The 16,999-nt window shown below is 33.7% G+C and overlaps 1 pseudogene; it reads left to right on the top strand.

Annotated features, from left to right (window-relative positions):
- Nucleotides 1–3,430: 3,430 nt before the first annotated feature.
- On the top strand, nucleotides 3,431–7,115 carry LOC126728621 (oligopeptide transporter 1-like; annotated as a pseudogene).
- The last annotated feature ends 9,884 nt before the right edge of the window (nucleotides 7,116–16,999 follow it).

Here is a 16,999-nt window from a genome sequence, read left to right as displayed (position 1 = left end):
TGTGATGCTCAAGAGCATTCAAATCCACTTATTATTATTTTTTTATAAATTGCATTTTGCTTCAACAAAACATCCTTTATTCCATTATTTATTTTACAATACATTACATCAAAATAATCTTACATGAAGGAGAGAAGAGAGAGAATCAGACATGGGAGGCAAGATAGAATAAAAAAAAGAATAAACAGCTTTTACACAATGCTACAGTGCCACTATTGTTTATGTATACACATTTACATAACAACTTGTAAAAAATTATGCAAGATGCCTCACCGGATTTGGGTGTTTTTGTGCATATTTTTTTTTTTTGGGTAAAATGCAAAACTGATTTTCTAAGTTTTTTTAGATTTTATTTCAGTCTTCTTACTTTCAAGTTTATTCAATTAAGGATTTTCTATCAACTTTTGTTATATGTTATGGTTAATTTTTCAAGTTTATAAATTTTTCTTCAAATTTTTTTGTGAACAGTATAATGTATTTTGCATTTTGATGTGTTTTACATTATCCAATGAGAATGCTTTTCTTGTTAACATCTAATTATATATAAAAAATGTATTCATTTTCAAAGTATACTGTAGTGACATATGGTAATTATTTACATTTAGATGGCATATGGTAATTATATGTTGTGGTTAATTTTTCAATTTTATAAATTTTTCTTCAAATTTTTGTGTGAACAGTATAATGTATTTTGCATTTTGATGTGTTTTACATTATCCAATGAGAATGCTTTTCTTGTTAACATCTAATTATATATATAAAATGTATTCATTTTCAAAGCATATTGTAGTGTATGGTAATTATTTACATTTAGATGGCATTATATGGACGAACAAAGCTACATGTCAAAAATTAATTTATAAAAGTCAATATGTTTGCTATAATGTTAGATACATGTGTATAATTTAAATTTTTGACTGAGGCAAATGCATTTTTTTAGTATGATATTTACATTCGTTTATTTTTTACCATTAATTTTTAATTTGTCATTTGTTTATAAATTTTCCTAATCCTTCCCCTTCCAACATCTATTCAATAAATTTTTTTTTTTGAAATTGCATTAATTGACTAATAATTAAAAAAGAAAAAAAAACTTTCCAAAAGAATATTAAACTAATAATTAAAAAAACAACTGTCTTAGTTTGATGATACTTTATCATCAAGAACAGATGCCATAGGCATAGGTTTAAACTCTCTCTCTCAAAAAACAAAAAAAACCAAAATATTTAGTGGTACCAAGGATTAATTTCCTTCAATAATGTCACTTAGTAATTATCATTAAATGAATAGTAACTAATAATTACAAAAATAAAACTACCAAACTAATATACTAGTTTATTAAAACTTAGATACAACAATAACATTTTTTTTTTAAAGCATACTATAATGACATATGGCAACTTCTTACACTTAGGGTATGTTTGGTACACTAAATGTGGATTACAACAAGAATTGTAATTTTTATTACCGGGAATAAAATGTGTTGTAATGGAATAACTAAACCTATTCATTAGTTTGGTTGTGAGTTGTAACATTAGAATAAATTTATGATCTATTTTAGGAAATATCTCATTCATACAATTATATTTCCTAGAAAATAATATATTTTAAATTTTAGAGAGATGAGTTATTTTTTGATGATTTTTTATTTTTATAATTGTTAGGTGGATATGGAAAGTTTATTTATTTGGAAATATATTAATGTTAGAAATTATTACATTTACTAAGGAATAGCTATTACAACCCTTTTAGAGAGGAATAATTATTCTTCATTTTAAAGAATAGCTATTCATTACAACCTTTTTAGAGAGGAATAATTATTCCTCATTTTAAAAAATAACTATTCATAAGAAATGACTATTCCCTGTAATAAAAACATAACCAAACTATTGAATAACTAAACCATGGAAATAGTTGTTACATTACAGTACATATTACAGTCTACCAAATATGCCCTTAGTTGGTATTCTATGGATAAACAACACCATGTCACCATATGTCAAAAATATATGTACATGTCAATATGTTTGCCATAATATTAGATACAAATTTATCCTCATTTTTTTAGGTCATTAATTTTTAGTTTGTTATCCAATATATATATATATATATATATATATATAATCAAAGACCTCATATGAGAGAGTATAATGTTCTGCCATGTGACACACTCTTTAAAAAGAGAATTGAAATGGTCTTAGACCATATTAGAGACAATAACAAATTTAAAAATATTGACTATTTCTTTTCTTTGGTTCAATGTTTCAAGACAATTTTTTGTTTCCTCTGGTTCAATGCTTCAAGACTACTTTTTGTTTCCTTTGACTTAATGTTTTAAGACTATTATTTGTTTTATTTGGTTCAATGTTTCAAGACTTTTTCATTTCTCTCTCTCTCTCAACACAAAATATTTTGCATTTCCATTCACCATTTTCACTCTACTCTTTATATATATATATATATGCCCACAGCCCTTCATGTCATGTCATCTCAAATACACCCATATAAAAAATAATATAATTTACCTTTTAACCTTTCAACGAAACTTAAATAACTCCAACATTGTTGTACCATTTGATCCTAACTCTTATGAGTAGGATGTGATTAAGGAAGGAGGCTAGCGTTTTTTATTCTGTGACAATAGCTTATTGTTTTGATGTTGAAGTTGGGCGTTGAGCGTGGATTTTGTGAAGGTTGTGATTAGCTTTGAGTCTTTGGGTATTTGAGATTTTGTAATGGTAAAGTCATAATTGTATTTTTTTTCCCCTTAGAACGAAACAGAAAGAAAAATAAACCTTCTATTTTATTATTTATGAATTTAGCTATTTTTAAAATTTAGTTTTAGTTTTTTACTACTACTTTGTGTAGTATGAGCTACAATAATAAAAATAAAAATTGATAATAATTTCAAAGTGTTTTCCACCTTTTTTTTAAAGGATATGAAATTGAATTAAAGAGAATTAAATTTTGATAAATTGATGTGTTTTAGCCAATTTCTCTTTATTTAATCATGTTTCCTTTATGTTGATACTTACAAATGATTTCCTTAATTTCATTGAGATAATAAATTGGGTGTTTTAGATTGGAGTCTCCATACTTGGTTATGAGAATGGAATAGTTTAAGAAATGTTTGGGAGGTCGCTTAAATTTATGTAATTTTTGGATATAAAAGTATTTAATACTTTAAATTCTTATTTAAAGATTTCAAAATCATTTAATCAATTTAAAAAAATAAAGTCTACTTTAAACGGTAAATATTATAATATGTTATAGTCTTATAGTGTTATAAATTGATTTCAAATGAAATTGTAAAGTATCTATGCATCGTGCGGAACATCATCTAATTTTCCTAATAATTCTACACCATCAGCTCATATATTTCTAATAGCTTCATCTTATTCATTTTTTTTAGAAGTGTAGGTAGTGAAGCATGGAGAAATCAGGTACTAATGTGCTTCCTTTATCTTTTCAACACAACAATCTTGATCCAGCTGCCCATACTTCTGAAAGCTCTGGTAAACATCTTCCTTCTGAGTTTCTTTGTGTCATAAAAAGAATAATATCATCATATGCGGGGAAAAAAAAGATAGTATCTATTATAGCTCAAAATTATCACATCTTTATGCACGTCTGTTATTTTTAATCAATATGAGCTGAATTACAATTGTGAGAATTTTAATAGATAAGATAATTAAAAAATTCAAGAAAGAAGTATTAAGTACTCCAAGAGCTGATATATTATGCATCATTTTGGGTCGGGTCGAGTTTACAGCCACCAGCAACCCGACCTGATAACGATCGGGTTTAACAGGCAGAAACCTAACCCAACTCAAATATTCGGGTCCATAACCAGGTTGTTTCTTGGGTCTCAGGTTGAACTTGCCTTTCCTTTTTCATGTTGTTTTGGGCCTCTTTGTTTTCCCAAGGTTTTTGGGGATTTTCTCTATGAAATAATTGAGAGAACCGTATTTTTTAAAAAATAATTTCAGGTCAAGCAAAACTTTATAAGCACCCAACCAACACTGACCTGAAAGTAACAATAACCTGTACTTAAGACCTGAAACCCAACCATAATAGACTCATACCTGCCAAAAACATGTCAAGTCCGGTGGAGCATACATTTCAGAAATGCTTGCCTGCAAGTTCTATTGAGTACTGACAGAAAAAAAAGAAAGAAAATACAAAATTTTTTTTTAAGCCAGAAAGAAAATAGTTCGACAATTGATGTAGAGCAAAATCATATATAGGCCAAAAGCAAGTGTGAGTAGTTTAGACTTGACTTCATAGTAGATATATTTCAAATATGTTCAGACTAAAAGAAGTTTAGGATATTTATGTAACTAACTCTATCCTATAATCTTTCCAAAGATGTTGTATCTATCTCTTTTTGTTTTGGTGGCTTTGCAGAGGAAGTAAATGATTCTCCAATTGAACAAGTTCGACTCACAGTCCCAATTACAGATGATCCAACATTACCGTGCTTGACATTTCGAACATGGTTTTTAGGGATCACATCTTGTGCTGTTCTGTCCTTCGTTAATCAATTCTTTGGTTACCGCCAAAATTCATTACATATATCATCAGTTATAGCCCAAATTGTAGTACTTCCAGTGGGAAGGCTTATGGCAGCATATCTACCAAAAAAATTCATTCACATTCCAGGAACAAAAAGGTTCTTTTCGTTGAACCCAGGTCCCTTCAATTTGAAGGAGCATGTCCTGATAACCATATTTGCCAATTCGGGTTCAAACTCGGTTTATGCAATCAATATTATCACCATTGTCAAGGTGTTCTATCATCGAGGGATTCATCCACTTGCAGCTATTTTGTTAAGTTATACTTCCCAGGTGATTTGCGTTTATGCTTTACTGATTGAGATGATATGATTACACTTATTGGAATTGCTTCATTTTCTTCCTAAATGATTTAATTTTATGGATTATTCAGCTGCTAGGATATGGATGGGCCGGACTTTTTAGAAAGTATCTTATTGATTCATCATACATGTGGTGGCCTTCCAACTTGGTTCAAGTCTCTCTGTTTAGGTGCCACTAGTCCCTCGCTTTGCTGCTTCTTTTCTCTCTCTCACTATAATAAGCACATATATACTCATATGCATAATGGAAATATAGTTTATCATCTCTCTCAATTCAAAATTTTGAACTTGTAGGGCATTGCATGATGTTGAGACTAGGCCTAAGGGAGGCCTAACCAGGCTGCAGTTCTTCCTTATGGTCCTTGTGACAAGCTTCGCATACTATATTGTTCCCAACTATCTGTTTCCATCCATAACTGCTCTGTCTTTTGTTTGTTGGATATGGAAGGACTCAGTGACAGCCCAACAAATTGGTTCTGGTCTTGGTGGACTTGGTATTGGCTCGTTTGCCCTTGATTGGTCCACTGTAGCTGGTTTCCTAGGATCACCCTCAGCATCTTCTTTGTATATACTTATGGTCTAACCTTTGCAATATTGGCTGCAACAATCTCTCATGTTGCACTCTTCCATGGAAGGTATTTTGAAATTATACATGAAAAGAACATTTGTGTATAATTATTTGCCTATTTTACTTACATTTTTCCAAGCACTTAACTATTCCTTATGTTCTTCCTAAAAAAAAAACTATTCCTTATGTTACTTTGTGCTCTCAAAGGTTTTAATTCCTAGTATCTTTGCTTTTCTTTATGCAGACAAATCTGGCAACAAACAAAGGCAACATACAACAATAAGTATGGGGATGTGCACACTAGACTTATGAAGAAAAACTATGACCCTGTCCCTCAATGGTGGTTTTACGTGCTATTGATCATTGTTGTTGGACTTGCCATTCTTACTTGTGAAGGCTTTGGCGGACAATTGCAACTCCCTTACTGGGGAGTCCTGCTAGCAGTCGCCATGGCTCTACTCTTCACTCTCCCAATTGGTGTAATTACTGCTACCACAAACCAGGTATGGTATTCAGAATATAATTTTCTGTCCTCTTGTTCTCTTGATCATTATTGTAAAATCTATGTGCAGCAACCTGGATGTCATCGCTGAGTTGGTTATTGGTTTCATGTATCCCGGGAAACCTCTTGCAAATATGGCTTTCAAGACCTATGGCTACGTTAGTGTGACGCAGGCAATAATGTTTCTGTCAGACTTCAAGCTAGGCCATTACATGAAAATTCCTCCAAAATCCATGTTTATTGTTCAGGTGATTTCTTTCATTTACAAAATCTTGTTCTCAATTTACCACCCACTACTAACATTTTGCGAGAACCACTGGGCATTGAGCTAAAAAGTAGAAATACTAATATTTATCTATGTTTTCAAATGAAGTTGGTGGGAACTTTAATTGCATCCTCACTATACTTCGGCACATCTTGGTGGCTTCTAACCTCAGTCGAGCATATATGTGAACCATCTAAACTTCCAGAAGGAAGCCCGTGGACTTGCCCTGGATATGATGTTTTCTATAGTGCTTCCATCATATGGGGTGTAGTCAGCCCAATTCGCATGTTTGGCCGTCTTGGACTGTACTCTAAGATGAACTATTTCTTTCTCATTGGCTTTCTAGCACCACTGCCTGTGTGGGTACTCTCACGCCTGTTTCCTGAACAAAAGTGGATAAGCCTCATTAACATGCCAGTCTTCATAGGATGATCAGGTGGAATGCCACCTGCCAGGGCTGTGAACTACCTGTGTTGGGGAGCTGTTGGCATTTTCTTCAACTTTTATGTGTATAGGAGACATAAAGGCTGGTGGGCCAGACACAATTACATTCTATCAGCTGGGCTAGATGCTGGAGTTGCTTTCATGGCCATGCTTTGCTATTTCACATTACAAATTAGAGACATCAATGGAATGAGGTGGTGGGGATTGGAATTAGATGATCACTGCCCACTAGCAAGTTGCCCCACTGCCCCTGGAATAGAGGTTGAAGGGTGTCCTGTATTCCATTGACAGTATTATATTATGTAGATTTGTGTAGCTATATGCGCTGGGCTAGAAAGTTTACGTATATATATTTCAGCCTAGTATATGCACCAAAGTTATATCTTTTTCTGTAATGTGATTATCTCTACATTTCAGACCACAAATCTTTGTATAGGTTTGATAATGGAAGACTGTTAGATTCAGGGTTAACTAGTTAAATCTGTATAATATCTAAATAAAAGCTGAAGCATATAATTTATTAGTGTTACACTCTTGTTAAATTTTAATATTTGGGTTGAAAATATGAAATTTTATTGTATTTGGACTAAACTCTTTAGTTTTGGGCTAGAAAATACAAACAAAGTAAGCATTAGAAATTAGAGATATAGGCCCTAAAAAACATTAAAGAAGATAAATATTCACAAAACTACCTTAAAATTAAAGTTACAATAATATAGGCATTAGTTTCTCAAAATAATAATAATAATATAGGCATTATACTTATTTTTGGAAAGAAAAAAAAATGCTACAATTCTAAAATTTATAATAATTTAAACTTAATATAAATATAACATGTTACATGTGTTTTATAGAATAAGAGTGTACATTTTTTTTTTAAAATATTCTTCGATATATTTAAATCAGTCAACCGATTATGAAATGGGGGTCTACATCATATTTTTTTATTTTTTGAAAACAAAACCAAACTTCATTTAATTAGCAAAGGAAATAGAATCTAGATACAACGCTTCTAAAGCCGGTGGAGGAGAGTCCTCCAACCAAACAACATTCTCACTAAGGTGCCTAGCAAAACAAGCTAAATAAAATATAAAATACTTTTACATAACATATGCACTATTTAACTTATAAATTTTACATTATATTCTTATAAAATAATTATATTATATTTTCTCACACATTGCGTGAGTTTGTAACTAGTTAAAATAATACCAAAAAAAAAATTGTTTAGAGCCACATTAACATACTAAGATAATGTAACAAACTATGGCATCAAATGAATTAGACATGCAATTTAAAAAAGTTGCGGTTACAAACAAAATGGGTTTAAAAATCAAAAGAATTCAGGAAACTTTTCCCTAAACACTGAGTATCCTCAAGAACAGAATATGCCTTACCTGACTCATAATTTAGCTTGAAATGGAACCCATACCAAACCATGGCTTGATCTTAATCCATTGAAATAGATAGTTGTTCAGAGTAACTAACAGTGTTTAAGACAAAAATAAATTGGTTGAAAATGGCAGATCTACCAAATTTTCTTTGTGGTAACTGGTAAGGTGAATTTATCGTGTTAATTTGTTGAATACTTATACAGGCCATATGGCTAAGTCAATCAACCAACACAGGAAACAATAACAGTTCAAAACGAGGGAAAAATAAAAAGACAAGGAAATCTAAACAAAACAATCAATATTGTGGAGTCTGCATCAGAACATTGTGAACGACAAGGAAAGCTAACCAAAACAGTCAATATTGTGGAGACTGCATCAGAACATTGTGGGACGATGTTGCAGCCCCTTGAGAATGTCATAGATTCATAGAAAACCAGGGGGCATGACACTCCCTATTCCCTAAGAACGCATCTCCAAAATGGCATTGAGCAAGAAAATATTTGTAACTCAGAAAAACAGGATCATGACGACGACACCACCCCTGGCTCCACCTCCACCACCACCACCACCTCTGCCTTCACCACTACTAACTCCTGGTGCAACAGCCGGTGGCATTAAAGACAGGATAGTAATTAATGTGGATGGGTGTCTAGCAGCCTAGCAGGACGGAAATTAACAAATAGAATATGGCTATGCATGCTAGGATAAACACATTTAACAATATGGTTACTGCACAAAAAAGATTACGATTAAAGTAGCCCTGCTAATTTCAAGCTTATTTTAAGTATTGAGTCCATGCTTAATAACTAAGGCTTGAACTTCATCGTTATACAAAATAGAAATAGATAGTTCAGACTTCAGAGTAACAAAGATGGCAATATTGTTATACTATTTGATGTTGGTGTACTGCAAGTGGATAAAAATATTCTCTCCCATTCTAAGTGTTATACCTTTTGCTCTACCAACCACGACTTTCCACACATTTCTTTATATATATATATATATATATATATATAGAGAGATGCGGTTCAAGTTACACATTTTTTTAAATAATTGGATTTAAGTAGATCCAACGGGTAAAAAAAAGGCACTCATTAATGCTAGTATTCTGATTAAGATCTCATTTATTATCCCTTATTTATGACATTCCATACTTATCTCTAAAATCAACAATTGGTATATGTTCTCTCTGCTCTCTCTTTCTCCTCCATCACTCTTCCACCAACACTGCCATAGGGAAATAATTCATAATGCCAGGTGTAACTTTTTTGGATTTGTTACTTTGAAACATTGTTTAGTTTCCAGGAGGTTCACTTGAAATATCCAAAACTATAAACTTGGCGAAAATTCTTAGAGATTAATTGCTGTAGTTCATAAACTCTGTAGGTGAGATCTCAAATATAGCCTAATCTAGAGGATTTGAAAATAATATGAATGAAAGGCAATTTATCATGTGTTGTCTTATGGGTTGTGCGAGAAAATTATCACTATACCAAGTTACCGTCTCTTACAGTGTTAATTACGTTGTTATGCCATTTTGTCTAAGATTTGTAATTCTTGATTTATTTCTTGTCATAAAGGAAAGTGGGCAATGAAGTGTAAGCCAAAAATCCAAAAATCCATGGTTTATAACCGTAAGGGCAATGGAGGAGAAAGAGAGAGCAGAGAGAACATATACCAGTTTTTGATTTTAGAGATAAGTATGGAATGTCATAAATACAAAATAATAAATGAGATCCTAATAAGAATATTAGTATTAATGAGTGTTGTAAAGTTGTGATTTACAACTATGTTTTATGTTGGCTTTATTCCATGACAAAAAGTGTTGTAATTGCTTTAATTTTGTTCCTTGTATTTTGTGGGATTTTATTGTATTGGGTTTAGTATTAAGTTGGTGAAGACTCAAGCTTAAGTGAAGATCAGTGCATTTTGCAACTAACTCGAGAGAAGTTCGCGAGAAGGGTTCCCACGAAAAGGACGTGTGAGAAGCATATGACTGGAAGTTGAAGAGTCGTGCTAAACTTTCAATTTCGCGAGTAAGACCTTCTTGTGAGATACCCGCGAGACTCTCTGCCTAGAGGATTTTTAAGTGTGACTTTCTTACCCTTCAATAATATTATATATACCTTCATTACCCATAAATGTAAATGAGGTCATTTAGAGAGAAAAATCCTAAATAGGTTTTCTAAAACACATACACCCATCTTTTAGAGAGAGAGAGCTACTCATCCTTAGTGAGAAATTATTGTAACCTCTTCTCCTTCCCTCTCCCATTGTTATACCTTGAGAGGAGATTTGTATCTAAACACAACCCACACCTTTTCAGAGTGTAGAGAGTGTTTTGGAGTTTGGGAAGCTTTGGGGTTTTGTCAAAAGAAGTCAGTGAGGCTTGGTGGATGCAATCGAGCATATTGCAAGATTCGAAAAGCTAGACAAGACACAGTTCCGAGAAGCCTTGTTGGAGTAGGAGCTTGGAGGGCTTAGGTACATTGGGTAGATTAGGCTTGGAAGGTCTCTTGGTATTCGTGTATCCCAACTTATTGTCTTGTGGATCGATTTACCGCTTGGAGGGTAGTAGAGAGGTTTTTCGCCGAGTTTTTCGGTTTCCTCTTCGATTACATATCGCCGTGTTATCTTATATTTGCATCTCTCTTCCATTACATTTGTGCTTTACTTTTATTGTTTGTTGTTCATGTTTATGCACTAGAGTAGTATCGGTTGATTGCGCTTCATTTACTCTTGTTTTGCACTTAGATAAGTTAGAGTAAAAGCAATCTAGCCGTCATCTTTTAATTGGGGGTCTAAACAAGCTCTTGTGTTTTCAACACATTTTCGAGCTTTCAAGTGTCTTTTTTGACCGTTGGATTTACTTAAATCCAATGGTTTAGAAAATGTGTAACTCTTTAGAGTTACATCAAGTGTAACTTGAACCCATCTCATATATATATATATATTATTGTTGTGTAAATTGGTGAAACAATCTGTTTACACAAGGTTAAAGAAGAGAGAGAAGAAAAAATATGACACAAGAAATTTACGTGGTTTTGCAATATGCTTACATCAACGGGAGGCGACAAAATAAAGTTTCACTATAACTTCAGAGATTACAATAGTAGCTTGAAGATGCTTTCACATAAACCCAAACTCCAAATACATCATTGGTTCTCTCTAAATAAATAGAGAACACCTTATTGTATTTAGACAAAAGTTGTAGGACACTTTAACTTCCTATTGTTGGTGCACACACAAAAGAAGCTCTTTTTACTCTATTTATTTATTATTTTTTTTTTATGAGTTCTCTTTTTACTATCTCTTATAGGAATTCTCTCTTGCATCTTCTTCCAAATTCACCATCTATTTATAGCTAGATGTTCAGCCGTAATACAAATAGTTTCAACACATGCAAGACTTCTATTGTTAAGGAAGTCCACAATACTGGCCAAGAATCCATGCAACATTTAATGCAAGAGTGTAGAGTTTCTTCACGTATGCTTATTTGCTGAATTGCAAATCTTTGGCTTTGTTGATCAAGCCACACTTTGAGTCCAAATCTTCTGTCCCATTTTCTCTGTTCTACTCTATACTCCACCAATAAACACACATCACGTGTCCACCTATTTAATTAAATTTGACTTTTCTTATTTTAATTATCTAAAATAAAATAACACCTCACACCGGCCATCACCACACACCATCAACCTCCGCCGGCACCAGCCTCCGTCCTCCGGTCGCTGTCTGCCTACTGCCGACCTCCGATGTTGTCAGCATCGCCAGCCATAGCCAACCCACCTATTAAATTAAATCTAACCCCATCCCCACTGTTGCTTTCAAACCGACCAACTAGAAACCCATGTTTCAAACCCAAGCCAATATCATTAAATCCTAATAACCAAACTCCAAAGAGAAACTAAATCATTGAATCAACGAAAGACAAAAAAAAAAATCAAAGAGAACTAGCACAAAATGGGTTTGGTAATAGTATAAAAACCAGGAAATAAAAGAGAATGAAAATGAAAATTAAAGAGCAAAAACAGAAAAGTAGTCCAGGAGACTAGGAAGAGAAAAAAAAAAAAAAAAAAAGAGAGAATGAGGAATGGGTTTGAAACATGGGTTTTAGCTATGGTGATGAAACATGGGTTTCAACTATGGTAGTTGGTGGGTTTGAGATTGATGGTGCGGACCGGAGATATGATGTTTGGCAGTGACCAGAGATGTTGGTGGCGTCACTGACTGGTACCGATGAAGGTTGATGGTGGTGGTGGTGGGTTGAAGGTGATGATATTGGCTTGGGTTTGAACATTGAAACATGGGTTTCACTTGGTTGATGGGTTTGAAAGGAACGGTGGGGATGGGGTTGGATTTAATTAAATAGGTGGGTTGGCCGTGGCTGGCGATGCTGATGACGTTGGAGGTCGGCAGTAGGCGAAAGGCGGTTGGAGGACGGAGGACGGTGCCAACGAAGGTTGATGGTGGGTGGTGATGGCTGGTGTGAGGTGTTATTTTATTTTAGATAATTAAAATAAGAAAAGTCAAATTTAATTAAATAGGCGGACACGTGGCATGTATTTATTGGTGGAGTATAGAATGGAATAGATAAAATGGGACAGAAGATTTGGACTCTCTAACATAGGCATGTAAGCATTCATTGCCAAGATTGTATGCTAGATTTTGTTCCCTGCTTTCTGACAATTCATGCAAGATAGCATTTAATGCTTGCTTGTAATGTGAATCCACCGACATTACAATTCAAGGCATTTCAACATATATATATATATAAACAATTATTATTTTTAAATAATAATAAAATCACATATGACATATGCAGCTTGTGAAACATAACTGAAACCTTAAAGAGAAAGGGGAGTTTTATTTCCATCATCCATGACCCTGTGCTGGTATGCATAATATATCACTAATTACTCTTACTAAAGCAATAAATCTCCATCCTTAGGCCTTGGCAAACCTTGGCCAAGCCTACTATAAGATGTGTAGGCCGTGTGTGTTGTGATTGCACCGCGCATGGATCTCTATTCCCTAGGTTTTATCTCAATTATATACTGTATAAGTTTGGACTTTTGGGAGCATTTACTCTCATTATGGCAAACATAGAATTATTCCTGGCCCATAAAGAAATGCCTATGTATTGCCAAAAAATGTTTAGAAATTTTCTAATTGATATGTTTGTGTATGTTGTGCAGTAAATGTAAACCTACTATGAAAAAAAGAAAAGGAAAATGCAATAAGATAGTCATGAAATTAGGGTGAAAATGCTTATGGGGCCAATCAATGAGCAAGTCACCCAGAAATTGAATTTAAAGAATATTGGTTTTGATGAATAATTTCTAGAAAGTTGAGCAGAGATTCATTTAAGAACGATATTAGAGACGGACTATTAAAAGAATAATCTATTACATGCACCCAACTCACTATACTTCCCTCTCACAAGGGATGTCATGACTCATGCACAACTTGCAATAAAGATAAGGACTAGACTGGCAAACCTACTGGGGACATTTTGAAGCTGTGAATTAAAATTGTTAAAAGGACAAAGTGATGGCAAACTACAGAAGATAACGAATCATGTTTGAGTGATTTTTCTCATTCCAATTCATAGTAGTATGCAAGATGATGCTCTGTGAATGTGACAACTCACAACAGGATCTGTGTCCCTTCAGAATTTGTTTAGGCTCATAAATGTTCCTTTTCACCCTATTGAATAATTTGTGGAGCTAAAGGCCTAAATTTCCACAAATTTGTCTTATTATTTTAATGCCCTGTTTTCTAGCCGATGTGGAAGATTCCAATATGTTATTCCTTCTTTGATCCTTTAAAACCAAACCAATTTCAAACTTTTGTCTCTTGAATCCAAAGATAGTAGTAGCTTGCGTTAGTTTAGAGCATTCCCATCCCCTTATGTTTTAAAAAATGTATTTTCTTTTTAAAAAATTTAATTAATTAATTTTATATATAACCACTTTTACATTATTTTTTACATTTCATTCTTTATTTTACAATATATCACATTAAAATAATAATATTATATTAATGCTAATATGCTATAGTGGGAGAGAGAAAAGAGCCAGGCATTAGAGGCGAGATAGAATGAAAAATAAATAAAAACTTTTTCACTATGCTAGTAGTTATGCATATCTATGTGGGAAAAGTTAATAGATACCCTAACGGCATTGATTTAGAAAATATTTTTTAAAATTTTTTACAGAAAAAGAAAAAAAAAAAGACATTTTTGATAGCTTTTTATATTTTCCATGGAAGTAGTAAAAAGTTTCTTAAAATGGTTCATAAACAAATGTTGTAAAGGTACTTGTTAACCAAACCCTATTTACATAACCATTGTAGCAAGTTGTAAAGATTTATGCAAAATGCGATGTTGGTATTTTTATGCATATTTTGTTAACAATATCATGTATTTTGTATTTTGATGGGTTTTACATTACCCAATGAGAATGCTCTTCTTATTAATATGTTTATTTAAAGTAAAGTGCTGCGTCCATAACATTTTCACAATAAATCATAGGTGGTAAGTTGTTGTTGGTTATAATTTTTTTTCCTAATATTGAAATTACTTTTTTGCCCACTAATAACTACTAGAAACAACTTACAACTTAGAATTTGCTGTGAAAAAGTTGTGAAAATATTATGGACATATCATTTCTCTTATTTAAAAGTGGAAAAATACTTGCCATGAAATGCTTTATTAATGGATGCCCCTATTAACAGGACTCTTAAAACTATATGTGATGTTTAGGCATAATTATATATATTTTTTTTAAAAATGTATTTGTTAATAATTTATGACTCTAATTAATGAGCAAAAGCCATAATTTATTGGTTGCCCCCATTCCCCTTTTACCCTTTAGGTTTGGATTGCTCATCGGTCCCCTTTTACCCTTCAGGTTTGGATTACCCTTTGGTCACCTTTTACCCTTCGAGTTTGGATTGCTTATCAATCCCCTTTTACCCTTCGAGTTTGGATTGCCCTTCAGTCTCCTTTTACCCTTCAAGTTTGGATTGCTCATCAATCCCCTTTTATCCTTCAGGTTTGGATTGCCCTTTGGTATCCTTTTACCCTTCAGGTTGATTAAGACGCAACGTCAACCATGCTCTCTACTCACATTCACCATTGGGTAGGAAAGTACTCGTCGGGTTACCGAATATTGACAATGGATTACACTTAGTCCCACACCCTTTGCGTGTTCTCCACTCATGCATCTCTATATGGAAAGAACTTGTACACCATGTCCAAAGATCCTTCTACATATTCGTATCCTTCTGGTATGGGAAAAAAAGCCCTAAGATCTCGGAACATTAACTCCATATCCTCTTCTCCAAGGTATGTGAAATTTCCTAACTCTTACACTTTTGAGTTATTGGAGATTTTTCTATCACTAACTTAACTTTTGGATGGTTTTTGGCTAGCACCCCATTGGTGCCCTTTGTAAGTTTTTTGTTCTTTTTGTTCTTCAAGTACTTCAATTGCCGCACATGGACAACCAACACACTGACAATTTTATGCATCATTTGAAAACATATTAGAGCATTCTCATCAAAGAATGCAAAAATGCTAAAAATTAAATTTTAGCAATTGAAACCCAAAAAACCCACTCCATCAAAACTTGCATATGCTAAAAGATTTGCCATCTTACTACAGTGCACTCTCATTTTTGAGAGTGCACTATAGCAAGATGTTATAATATTTTATTGATTTCTAATTCTCTCTCTCCTCAGACATGGCTTACTCTCATCATCACTCTTGTTCACTTTCTCAGACTCTCCCTCTCGTTCTTTGGTTCTCCCTCATAACTCAGGCATCATCTCCCTTCCTTTTTCATCACGTTGCCTCTGTTCTGAAGCCCATCTGCTCTCCGTTAAGCTTCAAGGGTTTGTGGTCGGCGATTGTGGTCATGAGGCACGGTGGTGGTTCGGCGATTGTGGTCATGATTTGGTGGATTTCATGGGTCTGATTTGGTGGTTATCGGTGGTGCCTCGACGACAGTTTTGATGGGGTTGAGATCGGGGTGGTGGGTTTTAGTTGGGGTTGAGAATGGGGTGGGTGGGTAGTGGTGGGTTTTGGTTGGGGTTAAGATTAGGGTTTGTGGGTGGTGGGTTTTGTGGTGGCTGTTGGTATTGGGGTGAGGCTGGGCTGTGATGGTGGGGTTTGAATTTGCAAGTTGTGGGTGGCATTGATGGTGTTTTTGGGTGATTAATTTTTTTTTTGGATGTGATGGTTGCAATTTGTTGTGATTGTGGTGGTTGGGGGTGTGACTGTGGCTGCGACAATGGGTGATCGTGACTAAGGTGTGGTTGTTGTGGCTGAGGCAGTACTAGTTGTGGCAGTCGTGGGTCTCTAGGTTGTTTTTGTTTTTGTTTTTTTGGTTAATGGTGGTATGAGGATGTGGGTTTCGATGGTGATAAGGTTGTGGGTTTGGGTTTGTGATTTTGGTGGCTGCCGGCTGGTGGTTTATTTTTATTTTTATTATTTTATTATTTTTTATGGTGGTGGTGGGTGGCAGTGGTTATTCGTGGGTGTGGCTGTGACTGGGGTTGCTTGGACTGAGAAGAAAGTGGTGGGTTTCATTAGAGAAAGAGAGAGACATAGTAGTAAAATAAAAATAATATTATTTAAATGAAGTTGTAAAAAAATAAAATATTTGATGTTGCGTGTATTGTAAAGTGGTATGTTAAAATTGATAAAGTAGGATTTTGAGATATTAAATACTAAAATATTTGCATTCTTTGATGAGAATGCTCTTAGAACTTGTCGTGAAGAGGATTCTAGTTTTAGGAGGATTCCTTTTCCGTGTAATTAATGTAGTGGTTGAATGCAAAATTGTTAAAAAATTATTTTTATTAAAAAATATGATCAAATAAGATTTGGCTTTTCTTGGTTGAGGGTGATAATAATAATAATAATAATAATAGTAGGTGAAAT

This window comes from Quercus robur, chromosome 5 (genome assembly GCF_932294415.1).
Source record: "Quercus robur chromosome 5, dhQueRobu3.1, whole genome shotgun sequence".
NCBI classification, from domain to species: domain Eukaryota; kingdom Viridiplantae; phylum Streptophyta; class Magnoliopsida; order Fagales; family Fagaceae; genus Quercus; species Quercus robur.
The sequence above is the reverse complement of the archived record's forward strand: the minus strand, read 5'-3'. Positions and strand labels throughout refer to the sequence as shown.